Here is a 23,720-nt window from a genome sequence, read left to right on the forward strand (position 1 = left end):
GCAAAACGAGAGGCGTGCAGCAGCTCCATGAGGCCTTCATCGTTGTTCTGCTTTAGTTTCAAGGTAGTAAGCTTTTCAACACTCCTAGGGGCCTTGCTTCAGCACCCGTTTCAGTACCAGAACACTGCGTAGAACCAGGAAGCTCTGCTCCTGCGTGTATGCTGCGTGTCAACCTAGAAATTAGAGACTGACGGCACAAGGCTAGTTTTCCCATTATGAAAGCTCCGTTGATGCGGCCCCGAAGCTACCTGAAAAGCACTGTTGTTACCGTGCTTTTACTTACAGCTGGCATGGCACATAGAAGAAAATGAGTTTTCTCGAAAGAAACCTTGTGCTTCCAGTTCCTAGTTGGAAGCTCACCCGGCTCTGCTCTATACCAAACGTGAAAGTCAATGTGAGCACTAGCCTCGAAGTAAGGCCCTGATTATGCTGGCAATACGGGAGGCGTGCAGCAGCTCCATGAGCCTTCATCGCTGTTCTGCTTTAGTTTCACGGTAGTAAGCTTTCCAACATTCCTAGGGACTTTGCTTAAGCAACCGTTTCGGTACCAGAACACTGCGTAGAGACAGTAAGCTCTGGTCCTGCGTGTATGCTGCGTGTCAACCTAGAAATTGGAGACTGATGGCATAAGGCTTCTTTTCCCATTATGAAAGCTCCGTTCATGCGGCCTCGAAGCTACCTGAAAAGCATTGTTGTTGCCGGGGTTTTCCTCACTGCCAGCATGGTTCTGAGGAGAAAATGAGTTTTATCCTAAGAAACCTTGGGTTTCCAGTTCCTTGTTGGAAGCTCACCCTGCTCTGCGCTATACCTAAAGTGAAAGTCAACGTGAGCCCAAGCTTCGAAGTAAGGCCCTGATTATCCTTGCAAAACGAGAGGCGTGCAGCAGCTCCATGAGGCCTTCATCGTTGTTCTGCTTTAGTTTCAAGGTAGTAAGCTTTTCAACACTCCTAGGGGCCTTGCTTCAGCACCCGTTTCACTACCAGAACACTGCGTAGAACCAGGAAGCTCTGCTCCTGCGTGTATGCTGCGTGTCAACCTAGAAATTAGAGACTGATGGCACAAGGCTTGTTTTCCCGTTTTGAAAGCTCCATTCATGCGGCCTCGAAGCTACCTGAAAAGCACTGTTGTTACCGTGCTTTTACTTACAGCCGGCATGGCACATAGAAGAAAATGAGTTTTCTCGAAAGAAACCTTGTGCTTCCAGTTCCTAGTTGGAAGCTCACCCGGCTCTGCTCTATACCAAACGTGAAAGTCAATGTGAGCACTAGCCTCGAAGTAAGGCCCTGATTATGCTGGCAAAACGGGAGGCGTGCAGCAGCTCCATGAGGCCTTCATCGCTGTTCTGCTTTAGTTTCACGGTAGTAAGCTTTCCAACATTCCTAGGGACTTTGCTTAAGCAACCGTTTCGGTACCAGAACACTGCGTAGAGACAGTAAGCTCTGGTCCTGCGTGTATGCTGCGTGTCAACCTAGAAATTGGAGACTGATGGCATAAGGCTTCTTTTGCCATTATGAAAGCTCCGTTCATGCGGCCTCGAAGCTACCTGAAAAGCATTGTTGTTGCCGGGGTTTTCCTCACTGCCGGCATGGTTCTGAGAAGAAAATGAGTTTTCTCCTAAGAAACCTTGGGTTTCCAGTTCCTTGTTGGAAGCTCACCCTGCTCTGCGCTATACCTAAAGTGAAAGTCAACGTGAGCCCAAGCTTCGAAGTAAGGCCCTGATTATCCTTGCAAAACGAGAGGCGTGCAGCAGCTCCATGAGGCCTTCATCGTTGTTCTGCTTTAGTTTCAAGGTAGTAAGCTTTTCAACACTCCTAGGGGCCTTGCTTCAGCACCCGTTTCAGTACCAGAACACTGCGTAGAACCAGGAAGCTCTGCTCCTGCGTGTATGCTGCGTGTCAACCTAGAAATTAGAGACTGATGGCACAAGGCTTGTTTTCCCGTTTTGAAAGCTCCATTCATGCGGCCTCGAAGCTACCTGAAAAGCACTGTTGTTACCGTGCTTTTACTTACAGCCGGCATGGCACATAGAAGAAAATGAGTTTTCTCGAAAGAAACCTTGTGCTTCCAGTTCCTAGTTGGAAGCTCACCCGGCTCTGCTCTATACCAAACGTGAAAGTCAATGTGAGCACTAGCCTCGAAGTAAGGCCCTGATTATGCTGGCAATACGGGAGGCGTGCAGCAGCTCCATGAGGCCTTCATCGCTGTTCTGCTTTAGTTTCACGGTAGTAAGCTTTCCAACATTCCTAGGGACTTTGCTTAAGCAACCGTTTCGGTACCAGAACACTGCGTAGAGACAGTAAGCTCTGGTCCTGCGTGTATGCTGCGTGTCAACCTAGAAATTGGAGACTGATGGCATAAGGCTTCTTTTGCCATTATGAAAGCTCCGTTCATGCGGCCTCGAAGCTACCTGAAAAGCATTGTTGTTGCCGGGGTTTTCCTCACTGCCGGCATGGTTCTGAGAAGAAACTGAGTTTTCTCCTAAGAAACCTTGGGTTTCCAGTTCCTTGTTGGAAGCTCACCCTGCTCTGCGCTATACCTAAAGTGAAAGTCAACGTGAGCCCAAGCTTCGAAGTAAGGCCCTGATTATCCTTGCAAAACGAGAGGCGTGCAGCAGCTCCATGAGGCCTTCATCGTTGTTCTGCTTTAGTTTCAAGGTAGTAAGCTTTTCAACACTCCTAGGGGCCTTGCTTCAGCACCCGTTTCAGTACCAGAACACTGCGTAGAACCAGGAAGTTCTGCTCCTGCGTGTATGCTGCGTGTCAACCTAGAAATTAGAGACTGACGGCACAAGGCTAGTTTTCCCATTATGAAAGCTCCGTTGATGCGGCCCCGAAGCTACCTGAAAAGCACTGTTGTTACCGTGCTTTTACTTACAGCCGGCATGGCACATAGAAGAAAATGAGTTTTCTCGAAAGAAACCTTGTGCTTCCAGTTCCTAGTTGGAAGCTCACCCGGCTCTGCTCTATACCAAACGTGAAAGTCAATGTGAGCACTAGCCTCGAAGTAAGGCCCTGATTATCCTGGCAAAACGGGAGGCGTGCAGCAGCTCCATGAGGCCTTCATCGCTGTTCTGCTTTAGTTTCACGGTAGTCAGCTTTCCAACATTCCTAGGGACTTTGCTTAAGCAACCGTTTCGGTACCAGAACACTGCGTAGAGACAGTAAGCTCTGGTCCTGCGTGTATGCTGCGTGTCAACCTAGAAATTGGAGACTTATGGCATAAGGCTTCTTTTCCCATTATGAAAGCTCCGTTCATGCGGCCTCGAAGCTACCTGAAAAGCATTGTTGTTGCCGGGGTTTTCCTCACTGCCGGCATGGTTCTGAGAAGAAAATGAGTTTTCTCCTAAGAAACCTTGGGTTTCCAGTTCCTTGTTGGAAGCTCACCCTGCTCTGCGCTATACCTAAAGTGAAAGTCAACGTGAGCCCAAGCTTCGAAGTAAGGCCCTGATTATCCTTGCAAAACGAGAGGCGTGCAGCAGCTCCATGAGGCCTTCATCGTTGTTCTGCTTTAGTTTCAAGGTAGTAAGCTTTTCAACACTCCTAGGGGCCTTGCTTCAGCACCCGTTTCAGTACCAGAACACTGCGTAGAACCAGGAAGCTCTGCTCCTGCGTGTATGCTGCGTGTCAACCTAGAAATTAGAGACTGATGGCACAAGGCTTGTTTTCCCGTTTTGAAAGCTCCATTCATGCGGCCTCGAAGCTACCTGAAAAGCACTGTTGTTACCGTGCTTTTACTTACAGCCGGCATGGCACATAGAAGAAAATGAGTTTTCTCGAAAGAAACCTTGTGCTTCCAGTTCCTAGTTGGAAGCTCACCCGGCTCTGCTCTATACCAAACGTGAAAGTCAATGTGAGCACTAGCCTCGAAGTAAGGCCCTGATTATCCTGGCAAAACGGGAGGCGTGCAGCAGCTCCATGAGGCCTTCATCGCTGTTCTGCTTTAGTTTCACGGTAGTAAGCTTTCCAACATTCCTAGGGACTTTGCTTAAGCAACCGTTTCGGTACCAGAACACTGCGTAGAGACAGTAAGCTCTGGTCCTGCGTGTATGCTGCGTGTCAACCTAGAAATTGGAGACTGATGGCATAAGGCTTCTTTTGCCATTATGAAAGCTCCGTTCATGCGGCCTCGAAGCTACCTGAAAAGCATTGTTGTTGCCGGGGTTTTCCTCACTGCCGGCATGGTTCTGAGAAGAAACTGAGTTTTCTCCTAAGAAACCTTGGGTTTCCAGTTCCTTGTTGGAAGCTCACCCTGCTCTGCGCTATACCTAAAGTGAAAGTCAACGTGAGCCCAAGCTTCGAAGTAAGGCCCTGATTATCCTTGCAAAACGAGAGGCGTGCAGCAGCTCCATGAGGCCTTCATCGTTGTTCTGCTTTAGTTTCAAGGTAGTAAGCTTTTCAACACTCCTAGGGGCCTTGCTTCAGCACCCGTTTCACTACCAGAACACTGCGTAGAACCAGGAAGCTCTGCTCCTGCGTGTATGCTGCGTGTCAACCTAGAAATTAGAGACTGACGGCACAAGGCTAGTTTTCCCATTATGAAAGCTCCGTTGATGCGGCCCCGAAGCTACCTGAAAAGCACTGTTGTTACCGTGCTTTTACTTACAGCCGGCATGGCACATAGAAGAAAATGAGTTTTCTCGAAAGAAACCTTGTGCTTCCAGTTCCTAGTTGGAAGCTCACCCGGCTCTGCTCTATACCAAACGTGAAAGTCAATGTGAGCACTAGCCTCGAAGTAAGGCCCTGATTATCCTGGCAAAACGGGAGGCGTGCAGCAGCTCCATGAGGCCTTCATCGCTGTTCTGCTTTAGTTTCACGGTAGTCAGCTTTCCAACATTCCTAGGGACTTTGCTTAAGCAACCGTTTCGGTACCAGAACACTGCGTAGAGACAGTAAGCTCTGGTCCTGCGTGTATGCTGCGTGTCAACCTAGAAATTGGAGACTGATGGCATAAGGCTTCTTTTCCCATTATGAAAGCTCCGTTCATGCGGCCTCGAAGCTACCTGAAAAGCATTGTTGTTGCCGGGGTTTTCCTCACTGCCGGCATGGTTCTGAGAAGAAAATGAGTTTTCTCCTAAGAAACCTTGGGTTTCCAGTTCCTTGTTGGAAGCTCACCCTGCTCTGCGCTATACCTAAAGTGAAAGTCAACGTGAGCCCAAGCTTCGAAGTAAGGCCCTGATTATCCTTGCAAAACGAGAGGCGTGCAGCAGCTCCATGAGGCCTTCATCGTTGTTCTGCTTTAGTTTCAAGGTAGTAAGCTTTTCAACACTCCTAGGGGCCTTGCTTCAGCACCCGTTTCAGTACCAGAACACTGCGTAGAACCAGGAAGCTCTGCTCCTGCGTGTATGCTCCGTGTCAACCTAGAAATTAGAGACTGATGGCACAAGGCTTGTTTTCCCGTTTTGAAAGCTCCATTCATGCGGCCTCGAAGCTACCTGAAAAGCACTGTTGTTACCGTGCTTTTACTTACAGCCGGCATGGCACATAGAAGAAAATGAGTTTTCTCGAAAGAAACCTTGTGCTTCCAGTTCCTAGTTGGAAGCTCACCCGGCTCTGCTCTATACCAAACGTGAAAGTCAATGTGAGCACTAGCCTCGAAGTAAGGCCCTGATTATCCTGGCAAAACGGGAGGCGTGCAGCAGCTCCATGAGGCCTTCATCGCTGTTCTGCTTTAGTTTCACGGTAGTAAGCTTTCCAACATTCCTAGGGACTTTGCTTAAGCAACCGTTTCGGTACCAGAACACTGCGTAGAGACAGTAAGCTCTGGTCCTGCGTGTATGCTGCGTGTCAACCTAGAAATTGGAGACTGATGGCATAAGGCTTCTTTTGCCATTATGAAAGCTCCGTTCATGCGGCCTCGAAGCTACCTGAAAAGCATTGTTGTTGCCGGGGTTTTCCTCACTGCCGGCATGGTTCTGAGAAGAAACTGAGTTTTCTCCTAAGAAACCTTGGGTTTCCAGTTCCTTGTTGGAAGCTCACCCTGCTCTGCGCTATACCTAAAGTGAAAGTCAACGTGAGCCCAAGCTTCGAAGTAAGGCCCTGATTATCCTTGCAAAACGAGAGGCGTGCAGCAGCTCCATGAGGCCTTCATCGTTGTTCTGCTTTAGTTTCAAGGTAGTAAGCTTTTCAACACTCCTAGGGGCCTTGCTTCAGCACCCGTTTCACTACCAGAACACTGCGTAGAACCAGGAAGCTCTGCTCCTGCGTGTATGCTGCGTGTCAACGTAGAAATTAGAGACTGATGGCACAAGGCTTGTTTTCCCGTTTTGAAAGCTCCATTCATGCGGCCTCGAAGCTACCTGAAAAGCACTGTTGTTACCGTGCTTTTACTTACAGCCGGCATGGCACATAGAAGAAAATGAGTTTTCTCGAAAGAAACCTTGTGCTTCCAGTTCCCAGTTGGAAGCTCACCCGGCTCTGCTCTATACCAAACGTGAAAGTCAATGTGAGCACTAGCCTCGAAGTAAGGCCCTGATTATGCTGGCAAAACGGGAGGCGTGCAGCAGCTCCATGAGGCCTTCATCGCTGTTCTGCTTTAGTTTCACGGTAGTAAGCTTTCCAAGACTCCTAGGGACTTTGCTTAAGCAACCGTTTCGGTCCCAGAACACTGCGTAGAGACAGTAAGCTCTGGTCCTGCGTGTATGCTGCGTGTCAACCTAGAAATTGGAGACTGATGGCATAAGGCTTCTTTTGCCATTATGAAAGCTCCGTTCATGCGGCCTCGAAGCTACCTGAAAAGCATTGTTGCCGGGGTTTTCCTCACTGCCGGCATGGTTCTGAGAAGAAAATGAGTTTTCTCCTAAGAAACCTTGGGTTTCCAGTTCCTTGTTGGAAGCTCACCCTGCTCTGCGCTATACCTAAAGTGAAAGTCAACATGAGCCCAAGCTTCGAAGTAAGGCCCTGATTATCCTTGCAAAACGAGAGGCGTGCAGCAGCTCCATGAGGCCTTCATCGTTGTTCTGCTTTAGTTTCAAGGTAGTAAGCTTTTCAACACTCCTAGGGTCCTTGCTTCAGCACCCGTTTCAGTACCAGAACACTGCGTAGAACCAGGAAGCTCTGCTCCTGCGTGTACGCTGCGTGTCAACCTAGAAATTAGAGACTGACGGCACAAGGCTAGTTTTCCCATTATGAAAGCTCCGTTGATGCGGCCCCGAAGCTACCTGAAAAGCACTGTTGTTACCGTGCTTTTACTTACAGCCGGCATGGCACATAGAAGAAAATGAGTTTTCTCGAAAGAAACCTTGTGCTTCCAGTTCCTAGTTGGAAGCTCACCCTGCTCTGCTCTATACCAAACGTGAAAGTCAATGTGAGCACTAGCATCGAAGTAAGGCCCTGATTATCCTGGCAAAACGGGAGGCGTGCAGCAGCTCCATGAAGGCTTCATCGCTGTTCTGCTTTAGTTTCACGGTAGTAAGCTTTCCACGACTCCTAGGGACTTTGCTTAAGCAACCGTTTCGGTACCAGAACACTGCGTAGAGACAGTAAGCTCTGGTCCTGCGTGTATGCTGCGTGTCAACCTAGAAATTGGAGACTGATGGCATAAGGCTTCTTTTGCCATTATGAAAGCTCCGTTCATGCGGACTCGAAGCTACCTGAAAAGCATTGTTGTTGCCGGGGTTTTCCTCACTGCCGGCATGGTTCTGAGAAGAAAATGAGTTTTCTCCTAAGAAACCTTGGGTTTCCAGTTCCTTGTTGGAAGCTCACCCTGCTCTGCGCTATACCTAAAGTGAAAGTCAACGTGAGCCCAAGCTTCGAAGTAAGGCCCTGATTATCCTTGCAAAACGAGAGGCGTGCAGCAGCTCCATGAGGCCTTCATCGTTGTTCTGCTTTAGTTTCAAGGTAGTAAGCTTTTCAACACTCCTAGGGGCCTTGCTTCAGCACCCGTTTCAGTACCAGAACACTGCGTAGAACCTGGAAGCTCTGCTCCTGCGTGTATGCTGCGTGTCAACCTAGAAATTAGAGACTGATGGCACAAGGCTTGTTTTCCCGTTTTGAAAGCTCCATTCATGCGGCCTCGAAGCTACCTGAAAAGCACTGTTGTTACCGTGCTTTTACTTACAGCCGGCATGGCACATAGAAGAAAATGAGTTTTCTCGAAAGAAACCTTGTGCTTCCAGTTCCTAGTTGGAAGCTCACCCGGCTCTGCTCTATACCAAACGTGAAAGTCAATGTGAGCACTAGCCTCGAAGTAAGGCCCTGATTATGCTGGCAATACGGGAGGCGTGCAGCAGCTCCATGAGGCCTTCATCGCTGTTCTGCTTTAGTTTCACGGTAGTAAGCTTTCCAACATTCCTAGGGACTTTGCTTAAGCAACCGTTTCGGTACCAGAACACTGCGTAGAGACAGTAAGCTCTGGTCCTGCGTGTATGCTGCGTGTCAACCTAGAAATTGGAGACTGATGGCATAAGGCTTCTTTTGCCATTATGAAAGCTCCGTTCATGCGGCCTCGAAGCTACCTGAAAAGCATTGTTGTTGCCGGGGTTTTCCTCACTGCCGGCATGGTTCTGAGAAGAAAATGAGTTTTCTCCTAAGAAACCTTGGGTTTCCAGTTCCTTGTTGGAAGCTCACCCTGCTCTGCGCTATACCTAAAGTGAAAGTCAACATGAGCCCAAGCTTCGAAGTAAGGCCCTGATTATCCTTGCAAAACGAGAGGCGTGCAGCAGCTCCATGAGGCCTTCATCGTTGTTCTGCTTTAGTTTCAAGGTAGTAAGCTTTTCAACACTCCTAGGGGCCTTGCTTCAGCACCCGTTTCAGTACCAGAACACTGCGTAGAACCAGGAAGCTCTGCTCCTGCGTGTATGCTGCGTGTCAACCTAGAAATTAGAGACTGATGGCACAAGGCTTGTTTTCCCGTTTTGAAAGCTCCATTCATGCGGCCTCGAAGCTACCTGAAAAGCACTGTTGTTACCGTGCTTTTACTTACACCCGGCATGGCACATAGAAGAAAATGAGTTTTCTCGAAAGAAACCTTGTGCTTCCAGTTCCTAGTTGGAAGCTCACCCGGCTCTGCTCTATAACAAACGTGAAAGTCAATGTGAGCACTAGCCTCGAAGTAAGGCCCTGATTATGCTGGCAAAATGGGAGGCGTGCAGCAGCTCCATGAGGCCTTCATCGCTGTTCTGCTTTAGTTTCACGGTAGTAAGCTTTCCAAGACTCCTAGGGACTTTGCTTAAGCAACCGTTTCGGTACCAGAACACTGCATAGAGACAGTAAGCTCTGGTCCTGCGTGTATGCTGCGTGTCAACCTAGAAATTGGAGACTGATGGCATAAGGCTTCTTTTGCCATTATGAAAGCTCCGTTCATGCGGCCTCGAAGCTACCTGAAAAGCATTGTTGTTGCCGGGGTTTTCCTCACTGCCGGCATGGTTCTGAGAAGAAAATGAGTTTTCTCCTAAGAAACCTTGGGTTTCCAGTTCCTTGTTGGAAGCTCACCCTGCTCTGCGCTATACCTAAAGTGAAAGTCAACGTGAGCCCAAGCTTCGAAGTAAGGCCCTGATTATCCTTGCAAAACGAGAGGCGTGCAGCAGCTCCATGAGGCCTTCATCGTTGTTCTGCTTTAGTTTCAAGGTAGTAAGCTTTTCAACACTCCTAGGGGCCTTGCTTCAGCACCCGTTTCAGTACCAGAACACTGCGTAGAACCTGGAAGCTCTGCTCCTGCGTGTATGCTGCGTGTCAACCTAGAAATTAGAGACTGATGGCACAAGGCTTGTTTTCCCGTTTTGAAAGCTCCATTCATGCGGCCTCGAAGCTACCTGAAAAGCACTGTTGTTACCGTGCTTTTACTTACAGCCGGCATGGCACATAGAAGAAAATGAGTTTTCTTGAAAGAAACCTTGTGCTTCCAGTTCCTAGTTGGAAGCTCACCCGGCTCTGCTCTATACCAAACGTGAAAGTCAATGTGAGCACTAGCCTCGAAGTAAGGCCCTGATTATGCTGGCAATACGGGAGGCGTGCAGCAGCTCCATGAGGCCTTCATCGCTGTTCTGCTTTAGTTTCACGGTAGTAAGCTTTCCAACATTCCTAGGGACTTTGCTTAAGCAACCGTTTCGGTACCAGAACACTGCGTAGAGACAGTAAGCTCTGGTCCTGCGTGTATGCTGCGTGTCAACCTAGAAATTGGAGACTGATGGCATAAGGCTTCTTTTCCCATTATGAAAGCTCCGTTCATGCGGCCTCGAAGCTACCTGAAAAGCATTGTTGTTGCCGGGGTTTTCCTCACTGCCGGCATGGTTCTGAGAAGAAAATGAGTTTTCTCCTAAGAAACCTTGGGTTTCCAGTTCCTTGTTGGAAGCTCACCCTGCTCTGCGCTATACCTAAAGTGAAAGTCAACGTGAGCCCAAGCTTCGAAGTAAGGTCCTGATTATCCTTGCAAAACGAGAGGCGTGCAGCAGCTCCATGAGGCCTTCATCGTTGTTCTGCTTTAGTTTCAAGGTAGTAAGCTTTTCAACACTCCTAGGGGCCTTGCTTCAGCACCCGTTTCAGTACCAGAACACTGCGTAGAACCAGGAAGCTCTGCTCCTGCGTGTATGCTGCGTGTCAACCTAGAAATTAGAGACTGACGGCACAAGGCTAGTTTTCCCATTATGAAAGCTCCGTTGATGCGGCCCCGAAGCTACCTGAAAAGCACTGTTGTTACCGTGCTTTTACTTACAGCTGGCATGGCACATAGAAGAAAATGAGTTTTCTCGAAAGAAACCTTGTGCTTCCAGTTCCTAGTTGGAAGCTCACCCGGCTCTGCTCTATACCAAACGTGAAAGTCAATGTGAGCACTAGCCTCGAAGTAAGGCCCTGATTATGCTGGCAAAACGGGAGGCGTGCAGCAGCTCCATGAGGCCTTCATCGCTGTTCTGCTTTAGTTTCACGGTAGTAAGCTTTCCAAGACTCCTAGGGACTTTGCTTAAGCAACCGTTTCGGTCCCAGAACACTGCGTAGAGACAGTAAGCTCTGGTCCTGCGTGTATGCTGCGTGTCAACCTAGAAATTGGAGACTGATGGCATAAGGCTTCTTTTGCCATTATGAAAGCTCCGTTCATGCGGCCTCGAAGCTACCTGAAAAGCATTGTTGTTGCCGGGGTTTTCCTCACTGCCGGCATGGTTCTGAGAAGAAAATGAGTTTTCTCCTAAGAAACCTTGAGTTTCCAGTTCCTTGTTGGAAGCTCACCCTGCTCTGCGCTATACCTAAAGTGAAAGTCAACATGAGCCCAAGCTTCGAAGTAAGGCCCTGATTATCCTTGCAAAACGAGAGGCGTGCAGCAGCTCCATGAGGCCTTCATCGTTGTTCTGCTTTAGTTTCAAGGTAGTAAGCTTTTCAACACTCCTAGGGGCCTTGCTTCAGCACCCGTTTCAGTACCAGAACACTGCGTAGAACCAGGAAGCTCTGCTCCTGCGTGTATGCTGCGTGTCAACCTAGAAATTAGAGACTGACGGCACAAGGCTAGTTTTCCCATTATGAAAGCTCCGTTGATGCGGCCCCGAAGCTACCTGAAAAGCACTGTTGTTACCGTGCTTTTACTTACAGCTGGCATGGCACATAGAAGAAAATGAGTTTTCTCGAAAGAAACCTTGTGCTTCCAGTTCCTAGTTGGAAGCTCACCCGGCTCTGCTGTATACCAAACGTGAAAGTCAATGTGAGCACTAGCCTCGAAGTAAGGCCCTGATTATGCTGGCAAAACGGGAGGCGTACAGGAGCTCCATGAGGCCTTCATCGCTGTTCTGCTTTAGTTTCACGGTAGTAAGCTTTCCAACACTCCTAGGGACTTTGCTTAAGCAACCGTTTCGGTACCAGAACACTGCGTAGAGACAGTAAGCTCTGGTCCTGCGTGTATGCTGCGTGTCAACCTAGAAATTGGAGACTGATGGCATAAGGCTTCTTTTGCCATTATGAAAGCTCCGTTCATGCGGCCTCGAAGCTACCTGAAAAGCATTGTTGTTGCCGGGGTTTTCCTCACTGCCGGCATGGTTCTGAGAAGAAAATGAGTTTTCTCCTAAGAAACCTTGGGTTTCCAGTTCCTTGTTGGAAGCTCACCCTGCTCTGCGCTATACCTAAAGTGAAAGTCAACGTGAGCCTAATCTTCGAAGTAAGGTCCTGATTATCCTTGCAAAACGAGAGGCGTGCAGCAGCTCCATGAGGCCTTCATCGTTGTTCTGCTTTAGTTTCAAGGTAGTAAGCTTTTCAACACTCCTAGGGGCCTTGCTTCAGCACCCGTTTCAGTACCAAAACACTGCGTAGAACCAGGAAGCTCTGCTCCTGCGTGTATGCTGCGTGTCAACCTAGAAATTAGAGACTGACGGCACAAGGCTAGTTTTCCCATTATGAAAGCTCCGTTGATGCGGCCCCGAAGCTACCTGAAAAGCACTGTTGTTACCGTGCTTTTACTTACAGCTGGCATGGCACATAGAAGAGAATGAGTTTTCTCGAAAGAAACCTTGTGCTTCCAGTTCCTAGTTGGAAGCTCACCCGGCTCTGCTCTATACCAAACGTGAAAATCAATGTGAGCACTAGCCTCGAAGTAAGGCCCTGATTATGCTGGCAATACGGGAGGCGTGCAGCAGCTCCATGAGCCTTCATCGCTGTTCTGCTTTAGTTTCACGGTAGTAAGCTTTCCAACATTCCTAGGGACTTTGCTTAAGCAACCGTTTCGGTACCAGAACACTGCGTAGAGACAGTAAGCTCTGGTCCTGCGTGTATGCTGCGTGTCAACCTAGAAATTGGAGACTGATGGCATAAGGCTTCTTTTCCCATTATGAAAGCTCCGTTCATGCGGCCTCGAAGCTACCTGAAAAGCATTGTTGTTGCCGGTGTTTTCCTCACTGCCAGCATGGTTCTGAGAAGAAAATGAGTTTTATCCTAAGAAACCTTGGGTTTCCAGTTCCTTGTTGGAAGCTCACCCTGCTCTGCGCTATACCTAAAGTGAAAGTCAACGTGAGCCCAAGCTTCGAAGTAAGGCCCTGATTATCCTTGCAAAACGAGAGGCGTGCAGCAGCTCCATGAGGCCTTCATCGTTGTTCTGCTTTAGTTTCAAGGTAGTAAGCTTTTCAACACTCCTAGGGGCCTTGCTTCAGCACCCATTTCACTACCAGAACACTGCGTAGAACCAGGAAGCTCTGCTCCTGCGTGTATGCTGCGTGTCAACCTAGAAATTAGAGACTGATGGCACAAGGCTTGTTTTCCCGTTTTGAAAGCTCCATTCATGCGGCCTCGAAGCTACCTGAAAAGCACTGTTGTTACCGTGCTTTTACTTACAGCCGGCATGGCACATAGAAGAAAATGAGTTTTCTCGAAAGAAACCTTGTGCTTCCAGTTCCTAGTTGGAAGCTCACCCGGCTCTGCTCTATACCAAACGTGAAAGTCAATGTGAGCACTAGCCTCGAAGTAAGGCCCTGATTATGCTGGCAAAACGGGAGGCGTGCAGCAGCTCCATGAGGCCTTCATCGCTGTTCTGCTTTAGTTTCACGGTAGTAAGCTTTCCAAGACTCCTAGGGACTTTGCTTAAGCAACCGTTTCGGTACCAGAACACTGCGTAGAGACAGTAAGCTCTGGTCCTGCGTGTATGCTGCGTGTCAACCTAGAAATTGGAGACTGATGGCATAAGGCTTCTTTTGCCATTATGAAAGCTCCGTTCATGCGGCCTCGAAGCTACCTGAAAAGCATTGTTGTTGCCGGGGTTTTCCTCACTGCCGGCATGGTTCTGAGAAGAAAATGAGTTTTCTCCTAAGAAACCTTGGGTTTCCAGTTCCTTGTTGGAAGCTCACCCTGCTCTGCGCTATACCTAAAGTGAAAGTCAACATGAGCCCAAGCTTCGAAGTAAGGCCCTGATTATCCTTGCAAAACGAGAGGCGTGCAGCAGCTCCATGAGGCCTTCATCGTTGTTCTGCTTTAGTTTCAAGGTAGTAAGCTTTTCAACACTCCTAGGGGACTTGCTTCAGCACCCGTGTCAGTACCAGAACACTGCGTAGAACCAGGAAGCTCTGCTCCTGCGTGTATGCTGCGTGTCAACCTAGAAATTAGAGACTGACGGCACAAGGCTAGTTTTCCCATTATGAAAGCTCCGTTGATGCGGCCCCGAAGCTACCTGAAAAGCACTGTTGTTACCGTGCTTTTACTTACAGCCGGCATGGCACATAGAAGAAAATGAGTTTTCTCGAAAGAAACCTTGTGCTTCCAGTTCCTAGTTGGAAGCTCACCCGGCTCCGCTCTATACCAAACGTGAAAGTCAATGTGAGCACTAGCCTCGAAGTAAGGCCCTGATTATCCTGGCAAAACGGGAGGCGTGCAGCAGCTCCATGAGGCCTTCATCGCTGTTCTGCTTTAGTTTCACGGTAGTAAGCTTTCCACGACTCCTAGGGACTTTGCTTAAGCAACCGTTTCGGTACCAGAACACTGCGTAGAGACAGTAAGCTCTGGTCCTGCGTGTATGCTGCGTGTCAACCTAGAAATTGGAGACTGATGGCATAAGGCTTCTTTTGCCATTATGAAAGCTCCGTTCATGCGGCCTCGAAGCTACCTGAAAAGCATTGTTGTTGCCGGGGTTTTCCTCACTGCCGGCATGGTTCTGAGAAGAAAATGAGTTTTCTCCTAAGAAACCTTGGGTTTCCAGTTCCTTGTTGGAAGCTCACCCTGCTCTGCGCTATACCTAAAGTGAAAGTCAACGTGAGCCCAAGCTTCGAAGTAAGGCCCTGATTATCCTTGCAAAACGAGAGGCGTGCAGCAGCTCCACGAGGCCTTCATCGTTGTTCTGCTTTAGTTTCAAGGTAGTAAGCTTTTCAACACTCCTAGGGGCCTTGCATCAGCACCCGTTTCAGTACCAGAACACTGCGTAGAACCAGGAAGCTCTGCTCCTGCGTGTATGCTGCGTGTCAACCTAGAAATTAGAGACTGATGGCACAAGGCTTGTTTTCCCGTTTTGAAAGCTCCATTCATGCGGCCTCGAAGCTACCTGAAAAGCACTGTTGTTACCGTGCTTTTACTTACAGCCGGCATGGCACATAGAAGAAAATGAGTTTTCTCGAAAGAAACCTTGTGCTTCCAGTTCCTAGTTGGAAGCTCACCCGGCTCTGCTCTATACCAAACGTGAAAGTCAATGTGAGCACTAGCCTCGAAGTAAGGCCCTGATTATGCTGGCAATACGGGAGGCGTGCAGCAGCTCCATGAGGCCTTCATCGCTGTTCTGCTTTAGTTTCACGGTAGTAAGCTTTCCAACATTCCTAGGGACTTTGCTTAAGCAACCGTTTCGGTACCAGAACACTGCGTAGAGACAGTCCTGCGTGTATGCTGCGTGTCAACCTAGAAATTGGAGACTGATGGCATAAGGCTTCTTTTGCCATTATGAAAGCTCCGTTCATGCGGCCTCGAAGCTACCTGAAAAGCATTGTTGTTGCCGGGGTTTTCCTCACTGCCGGCATGGTTCTGAGAAGAAAATGAGTTTTCTCCTAAGAAACCTTGGGTTTCCAGTTCCTTGTTGGAAGCTCACCCTGCTCTGCGCTATACCTAAAGTGAAAGTCAACGTGAGCCCAAGCTTCGAAGTAAATCCCTGATTATCCTTGCAAAACGAGAGGCGTGCAGCAGCTCCATGAGGCCTTCATCGTTGTTCTGCTTTAGTTTCAAGGTAGTAAGCTTTTCAACACTCCTAGGGGCCTTGCTTCAGCACCCGTTTCAGTACCAGAACACTGCGTAGAACCAGGAAGCTCTGCTCCTGCGTGTATGCTGCGTGTCAACCTAGAAATTAGAGACTGACGGCACAAGGCTAGTTTTCCCATTATGAAAGCTCCGTTGATGCGGCCCCGAAGCTACCTGAAAAGCACTGTTGTTACCGTGCTTTTACTTACAGCCGGCATGGCACATAGAAGAAAATGAGTTTTCTCGAAAGAAACCTTGTGCTTCCAGTTCCTAGTTGGAAGCTCACCCGGCTCTGCTCTATACCAAACGTGAAAGTCAATGTGAGCACTAGCCTCGAAGTAAGGCCCTGATTATCCTGGCAAAACGGGAGGCGTGCAGCAGCTCCATGAGGCCTTCATTGCTGTTCTGCTTTATTTTCACGGAAGTAAGCTTTCCAAGACTCCTAGGGACTTTGCTTAAGCAACCGTTTCGGTACCAGAAGACTGCGTAGAGACAGTAAGCTCTGGTCCTGCGTGTATGCTGCGTGTCAACCTAGAAATTGGAGACTGATGGCATAAGGCTTCTTTTGCCATTATGAAAGCTCCGTTCATGCGGCCTCGAAGCTACCTGAAAAGCATTGTTGTTGCCGGGGTTTTCCTCACTGCCGGCATGGTTCTGAGAAGAAAATGAGTTTTCTCCTAAGAAACCTTGGGTTTCCAGTTCCTTGTTGGAAGCTCACCCTGCTCTGCGCTATACCTAAAGTGAAAGTCAACGTGAGCCCAAGCTTCGAAGTAAGGCCCTGATTATCCTTGCAAAACGAGAGGCGTGCAGCAGCTCCATGAGGCCTTCATCGTTGTTCTGCTTTAGTTTCAAGGTAGTAAGCTTTTCAACACTCCTAGGGGCCTTGCTTCAGCACCCGTTTCAGTACCAGAACACTGCGTAGAACCAGGAAGCTCTGCTCCTGCGTGTATGCTGCGTGTCAACCTAGAAATTAGAGACTGATGGCACAAGGCTTGTTTTCCCGTTTTGAAAGCTCCATTCATGCGGCCTCGAAGCTACCTGAAAAGCACTGTTGTTACCGTGCTTTTACTTACAGCCGGCATGGCACATAGAAGAAAATGAGTTTTCTCGAAAGAAACCTTGTGCTTCCAGTTCCTAGTTGGAAGCTCACCCGGCTCTGCTCTATACCAAACGTGAAAGTCAATGTGAGCACTAGCCTCGAAGTAAGGCCCTGATTATGCTGGCAATACGGGAGGCGTGCAGCAGCTCCATGAGGCCTTCATCGCTGTTCTGCTTTAGTTTCACGGTAGTAAGCTTTCCAACATTCCTAGGGACTTTGCTTAAGCAACCATTTCGGTACCAGAACACTGCGTAGAGACAGTAAGCTCTGGTCCTGCGTGTATGCTGCGTGTCAACCTAGAAATTGGAGACTGATGGCATAAGGCTTCTTTTGCCATTATGAAAGCTCCGTTCATGCGGCCTCGAAGCTACCTGAAAAGCATTGTTGTTGCCGGGGTTTTCCTCACTGCCGGCATGGTTCTGAGAAGAAACTGAGTTTTCTCCTAAGAAACCTTGGGTTTCCAGTTCCTTGTTGGAAGCTCACCCTGCTCTGCGCTATACCTAAAGTGAAAGTCAACGTGAGCCCAAGCTTCGAAGTAAGGCCCTGATTATCCTTGCAAAACGAGAGGCGTGCAGCAGCTCCATGAGGCCTTCATCGTTGTTCTGCTTTAGTTTCAAGGTAGTAAGCTTTTCAACACTCCTAGGGGCCTTGCTTCAGCACCCGTTTCAGTACCAGAACACTGCGTAGAACCAGGAAGCTCTGCTCCTGCGTGTATGCTGCATGTCAACCTAGAAATTAGAGACTGACGGCACAAGGCTAGTTTTCCCATTATGAAAGCTCCGTTGATGCGGCCCCGAAGCTACCTGAAAAGCACTGTTGTTACCGTGCTTTTACTTACAGCCGGCATGGCACATAGAAGAAAATGAGTTTTCTCGAAAGAAACCTTGTGCTTCCAGTTCCTAGTTGGAAGCTCACCCGGCTCTGCTCTATACCAAACGTGAAAGTCAATGTGAGCACTAGCCTCGAAGTAAGGCCCTGATTATGCTGGCAATACGGGAGGAGTGCAGCAGCTCCATGAGGCCTTCATCGCTGTTCTGCTTTAGTTTCACGGTAGTAAGCTTTCCAACATTCCTAGGGACTTTGCTTAAGCAACCGTTTCGGTACCAGAACACTGCGTAGAGACAATAAGCTCTGGTCCTGCGTGTATGCTGCGTGTCAACATAGAAATTGGAGACTGATGGCATAAGGCTTCTTTTGCCATTATGAAAGCTCCGTTCATGCGGCCTCGAAGCTACCTGAAAAGCATTGTTGTTGCCGGGGTTTTCCTCACTGCCGGCATGGTTCTGAGAAGAAACTGAGTTTTCTCCTAAGAAACCTTGGGTTTCCAGTTCCCTGTTGGAAGCTCACCCTGCTCTGCGCTATACCTAAAGTGAAAGTCAACGTGAGCCCAAGCTTCGAAGTAAGGCCCTGATTATCCTTGCAAAACGAGAGGCGTGCAGCAGCTCCATGAGGCCTTCATCGTTGTTCTGCTTTAGTTTCAAGGTAGTAAGCTTTTCAACACTCCTAGGGGCCTTGCTTCAGCACCCGTTTCAGTACCAGAACACTGCGTAGAACCAGGAAGCTCTGCTCCTGCGTGTATGCTGCGTGTCAACCTAGAAATTAGAGACTGACGGCACAAGGCTAGTTTTCCCATTATGAAAGCTCCGTTGATGCGGCCCCGAAGCTACCTGAAAAGCACTGTTGTTACCGTGCTTTTACTTACAGCCGGCATGGCACATAGAAGAAAATGAGTTTTCTCGAAAGAAACCTTGTGCTTCCAGTTCCTAGTTGGAAGCTCACCCGGCTCTGCTCTATAACAAACGTGAAAGTCAATGTGAGCACTAGCCTCGAAGTAAGGCCCTGATTATCCTGGCAAAACGGGAGGCGTGCAGCTGCTCCATGAGGCCTTCATCGCTGTTCTGCTTTATTTTCACGGTAGTAAGCTTTCCAAGACTCCTAGGGACTTTGCTTAAGCAACCGTTTCGGTACCAGAACACTGCGTAGAGACAGTAAGCTCTGGTCCTGCGTGTATGCTGCGTGTCAACCTAGAAATTGGAGACTGATGGCATAAGGCTTCTTTTGCCATTATGAAAGCTCCGTTCATGCGGCCTCGAAGCTACCTGAAAAGCATTGTTGTTGCCGGGGTTTTCCTCACTGCCGGCATGGTTCTGAGAAGAAACTGAGTTTTCTCCTAAGAAACCTTGGGTTTCCAGTTCCTTGTTGGAAGCTCACCCTGCTCTGCGCTATACCTAAAGTGAAAGTCAACGTGAGCCCAAGCTTCGAAGTAAGGCCCTGATTATCCTTGCAAAACGAGAGGCGTGCAGCAGCTCCATGAGGCCTTCATCGTTGTTCTGCTTTAGTTTCAAGGTAGTAAGCTTTTCAACACTCCTAGGGGCCTTGCTTCAGCACCCGTTTCAGTACCAGAACACTGCGTAGAACCAGGAAGCTCTGCTCCTGCGTGTATGCTGCGTGTCAACCTAGAAATTAGAGACTGATGGCACAAGGCTTGTTTTCCCATTTTGAAAGCTCCATTCATGCGGCCTGAAGCTACCTGAAAAGCACTGTTGTTACCGTGCTTTTACTTACAGCCGGCATGGCACATAGAAGAAAATGAGTTTTCTCGAAAGAAACCTTGTGCTTCCAGTTCCTAGTTGGAAGCTCACCCGGCTCTGCTCTATACCAAACGTGAAAGTCAATGTGAGCACTAGCCTCGAAGTAAGGCCCTGATTATGCTGGCAAAACGGGAGGCGTGCAGCAGCTCCATGAGGCCTTCATCGCTGTTCTGCTTTAGTTTCACGGTAGTAAGCTTTCCAAGACTCCTAGGGACTTTGCTTAAGCAACCGTTTCGGTCCCAGAACACTGCGTAGAGACAGTAAGCTCTGGTCCTGCGTGTATGCTGCGTGTCAACCTAGAAATTGGAGACTGATGGCATAAGGCTTCTTTTGCCATTATGAAAGCTCCGTTCATGCGGCCTCGAAGCTACCTGAAAAGCATTGTTGTTGCCGGGGTTTTCCTCACTGCCGGCATGGTTCTGAGAAGAAAATGAGTTTTCTCCTAAGAAACCTTGGGTTTCCAGTTCCTTGTTGGAAGCTCACCCTGCTCTGCGCTATACCTAAAGTGAAAGTCAACATGAGCCCAAGCTTCGAAGTAAGGCCCTGATTATCCTTGCAAAACGAGAGGCGTGCAGCAGCTCCATGAGGCCTTCATCGTTGTTCTGCTTTAGTTTCAAGGTAGTAAGCTTTTCAACACTCCTAGGGGACTTGCTTCAGCACCCGTTTCAGTACCAGAACACTGCGTAGAACCAGGAAGCTCTGCTCCTGCGTGTATGCTGCGTGTCAACCTAGAAATTAGAGACTGACGGCACAAGGCTAGTTTTCCCATTATGAAAGCTCCGTTGATGCGGCCCCGAAGCTACCTGAAAAGCACTGTTGTTACCGTGCTTTTACTTACAGCCGGCATGGCACATAGAAGAAAATGAGTTTTCTCGAAAGAAACCTTGTGCTTCCAGTTCCTAGTTGGAAGCTCACCCGGCTCTGCTCTATACCAAACGTGAAAGTCAATGTGAGCACTAGCCTCGAAGTAAGGCCCTGATTATCCTGGCAAAACGGGAGGCGTGCAGCAGCTCCATGAGGCCTTCATCGCTGTTCTGCTTTAGTTTCACGGTAGTAAGCTTTCCACGACTCCTAGGGACTTTGCTTAAGCAACCGTTTCGGTACCAGAACACTGCGTAGAGACAGTAAGCTCTGGTCCTGCGTGTATGCTGCGTGTCAACCTAGAAATTGGAGACTGATGGCATAAGGCTTCTTTTGCCATTATGAAAGCTCCGTTCATGCGGCCTCGAAGCTACCTGAAAAGCATTGTTGTTGCCGGGGTTTTCCTCACTGCCGGCATGGTTCTGAGAAGAAACTGAGTTTTCTCCTAAGAAACCTTGGGTTTCCAGTTCCTTGTTGGAAGCTCACCCTGCTCTGCGCTATACCTAAAGTGAAAGTCAACATGAGCCCAAGCTTCGAAGTAAGGCCCTGATTATCCTTGCAAAACGAGAGGCGTGCAGCAGCTCCATGAGGCCTTCATCGTTGTTCTGCTTTAGTTTCAAGGTAGTAAGCTTTTCAACACTCCTAGGGGCCTTGCATCAGCACCCGTTTCAGTACCAGAACACTGCGTAGAACCAGGAAGCTCTGCTCCTGCGTGTATGCTGCGTGTCAACCTAGAAATTAGAGACTGATGGCACAAGGCTTGTTTTCCCGTTTTGAAAGCTCCATTCATGCGGCCTCGAAGCTACCTGAAAAGCACTGTTGTTACCGTGCTTTTACTTACAGCCGGCATGGCACATAGAAGAAAATGAGTTTTCTCGAAAGAAACCTTGTGCTTCCAGTTCCTAGTTGGAAGCTCACCCGGCTCTGCTCTATACCAAACGTGAAAGTCAATGTGAGCACTAGCCTCGAAGTAAGGCCCTGATTATGCTGGCAAAACGGGAGGCGTGCAGCAGCTCCATGAGGCCTTCATCGCTGTTCTGCTTTAGTTTCACGGTAGTAAGCTTTCCAAGACTCCTAGGGACTTTGCTTAAGCAACCGTTTCGGTCCCAGAACACTGCGTAGAGACAGTAAGCTCTGGTCCTGCGTGTATGCTGCGTGTCAACCTAGAAATTGGAGACTGATGGCATAAGGCTTCTTTTGCCATTATGAAAGCTCCGTTCATGCGGCCTCGAAGCTACCTGAAAAGCATTGTTGTTGCCGGGGTTTTCCTCACTGCCGGCATGGTTCTGAGAAGAAAATGAGTTTTCTCCTAAGAAACCTTGGGTTTCCAGTTCCTTGTTGGAAGCTCACCCTGCTCTGCGCTATACCTAAAGTGAAAGTCAACGTGAGCCCAAGCTTCGAAGTAAATCCCTGATTATCCTTGCAAAACGAGAGGCGTGCAGCAGCTCCATGAGGCCTTCATCGTTGTTCTGCTTTAGTTTCAAGGTAGTAAGCTTTTCAACACTCCTAGGGGCCTTGCTTCAGCACCCGTTTCAGTACCAGAACACTGCGTAGAACCAGGAAGCTCTGCTCCTGCGTGTATGCTGCGTGTCAACCTAGAAATTAGAGACTGACGGCACAAGGCTAGTTTTCCCATTATGAAAGCTCCGTTGATGCGGCCCCGAAGCTACCTGAAAAGCACTGTTGTTACCGTGCTTTTACTTACAGCCGGCATGGCACATAGAAGAAAATGAGTTTTCTCGAAAGAAACCTTGTGCTTCCAGTTCCTAGTTGGAAGCTCACCCGGCTCTGCTCTATACCAAACGTGAAAGTCAATGTGAGCACTAGCCTCGAAGTAAGGCCCTGATTATCCTGGCAAAACGGGAGGCGTGCAGCAGCTCCATGAGGCCTTCATCGCTGTTCTGCTTTATTTTCACGGAAGTAAGCTTTCCAAGACTCCTAGGGACTTTGCTTAAGCAACCGTTTCGGTACCAGAAGACTGCGTAGAGACAGTAAGCTCTGGTCCTGCGTGTATGCTGCGTGTCAACCTAGAAATTGGAGACTGATGGCATAAGGCTTCTTTTGCCATTATGAAAGCTCCGTTCATGCGGCCTCGAAGCTACCTGAAAAGCATTGTTGTTGCCGGGGTTTTCCTCACTGCCGGCATGGTTCTGAGAAGAAAATGAGTTTTCTCCTAAGAAACCTTGGGTTTCCAGTTCCTTGTTGGAAGCTCACCCTGCTCTGCGCTATACCTGAAGTGAAAGTCAACGTGAGCCCAAGCTTCGAAGTAAGGCCCTGATTATCCTTGCAAAACGAGAGGCGTGCAGCAGCTCCATGAGGCCTTCATCGTTGTTCTGCTTTAGTTTCAAGGTAGTAAGCTTTTCAACACTCCTAGGGGCCTTGCTTCAGCACCCGTTTCAGTACCAGAACACTGCGTAGAACCAGGAAGCTCTGCTCCTGCGTGTATGCTGCGTGTCAACCTAGAAATTAGAGACTGATGGCACAAGGCTTGTTTTCCCGTTTTGAAAGCTCCATTCATGCGGCCTCGAAGCTACCTGAAAAGCACTGTTGTTACCGTGCTTTTACTTACAGCCGGCATGGCACATAGAAGAAAATGAGTTTTCTCGAAAGAAACCTTGTGCTTCCAGTTCCTAGTTGGAAGCTCACCCGGCTCTGCTCTATACCAAACGTGAAAGTCAATGTGAGCACTAGCCTCGAAGTAAGGCCCTGATTATGCTGGCAAAACGGGAGGCGTGCAGCAGCTCCATGAGGCCTTCATCGCTGTTCTGCTTTAGTTTCACGGTAGTAAGCTTTCCAAGACTCCTAGGGACTTTGCTTAAGCAACCGTTTCGGTCCCAGAACACTGCGTAGAGACAGTAAGCTCTGGTCCTGCGTGTATGCTGCGTGTCAACCTAGAAATTGGAGACTGATGGCATAAGGCTTCTTTTGCCATTATGAAAGCTCCGTTCATGCGGCCTCGAAGCTACCTGAAAAGCATTGTTGTTGCCGGGGTTTTCCTCACTGCCGGCATGGTTCTGAGAAGAAAATGAGTTTTCTCCTAAGAAACCTTGGGTTTCCAGTTCCTTGTTGGAAGCTCACCCTGCTCTGCGCTATACCTAAAGTGAAAGTCAACATGAGCCCAAGCTTCGAAGTAAGGCCCTGATTATCCTTGCAAAACGAGAGGCGTGCAGCAGCTCCATGAGGCCTTCATCGTTGTTCTGCTTTAGTTTCAAGGTAGTAAGCTTTTCAACACTCCTAGGGGACTTGCTTCAGCACCCGTTTCAGTACCAGAACACTGCGTAGAACCAGGAAGCTCTGCTCCTGCGTGTATGCTGCGTGTCAACCTAGAAATTAGAGACTGACGGCACAAGGCTAGTTTTCCCATTATGAAAGCTCCGTTGATGCGGCCCCGAAGCTACCTGAAAAGCACTGTTGTTACCGTGCTTTTACTTACAGCCGGCATGGCACATAGAAGAAAATGAGTTTTCTCGAAAGAAACCTTGTGCTTCCAGTTCCTAGTTGGAAGCTCACCCGGCTCCGCTCTATACCAAACGTGAAAGTCAATGTGAGCACTAGCCT

The sequence above is a fragment of the Eubalaena glacialis genome, chromosome 10, assembly GCF_028564815.1.
Source record: "Eubalaena glacialis isolate mEubGla1 chromosome 10, mEubGla1.1.hap2.+ XY, whole genome shotgun sequence".
Lineage (NCBI taxonomy): Eukaryota > Metazoa > Chordata > Mammalia > Artiodactyla > Balaenidae > Eubalaena > Eubalaena glacialis.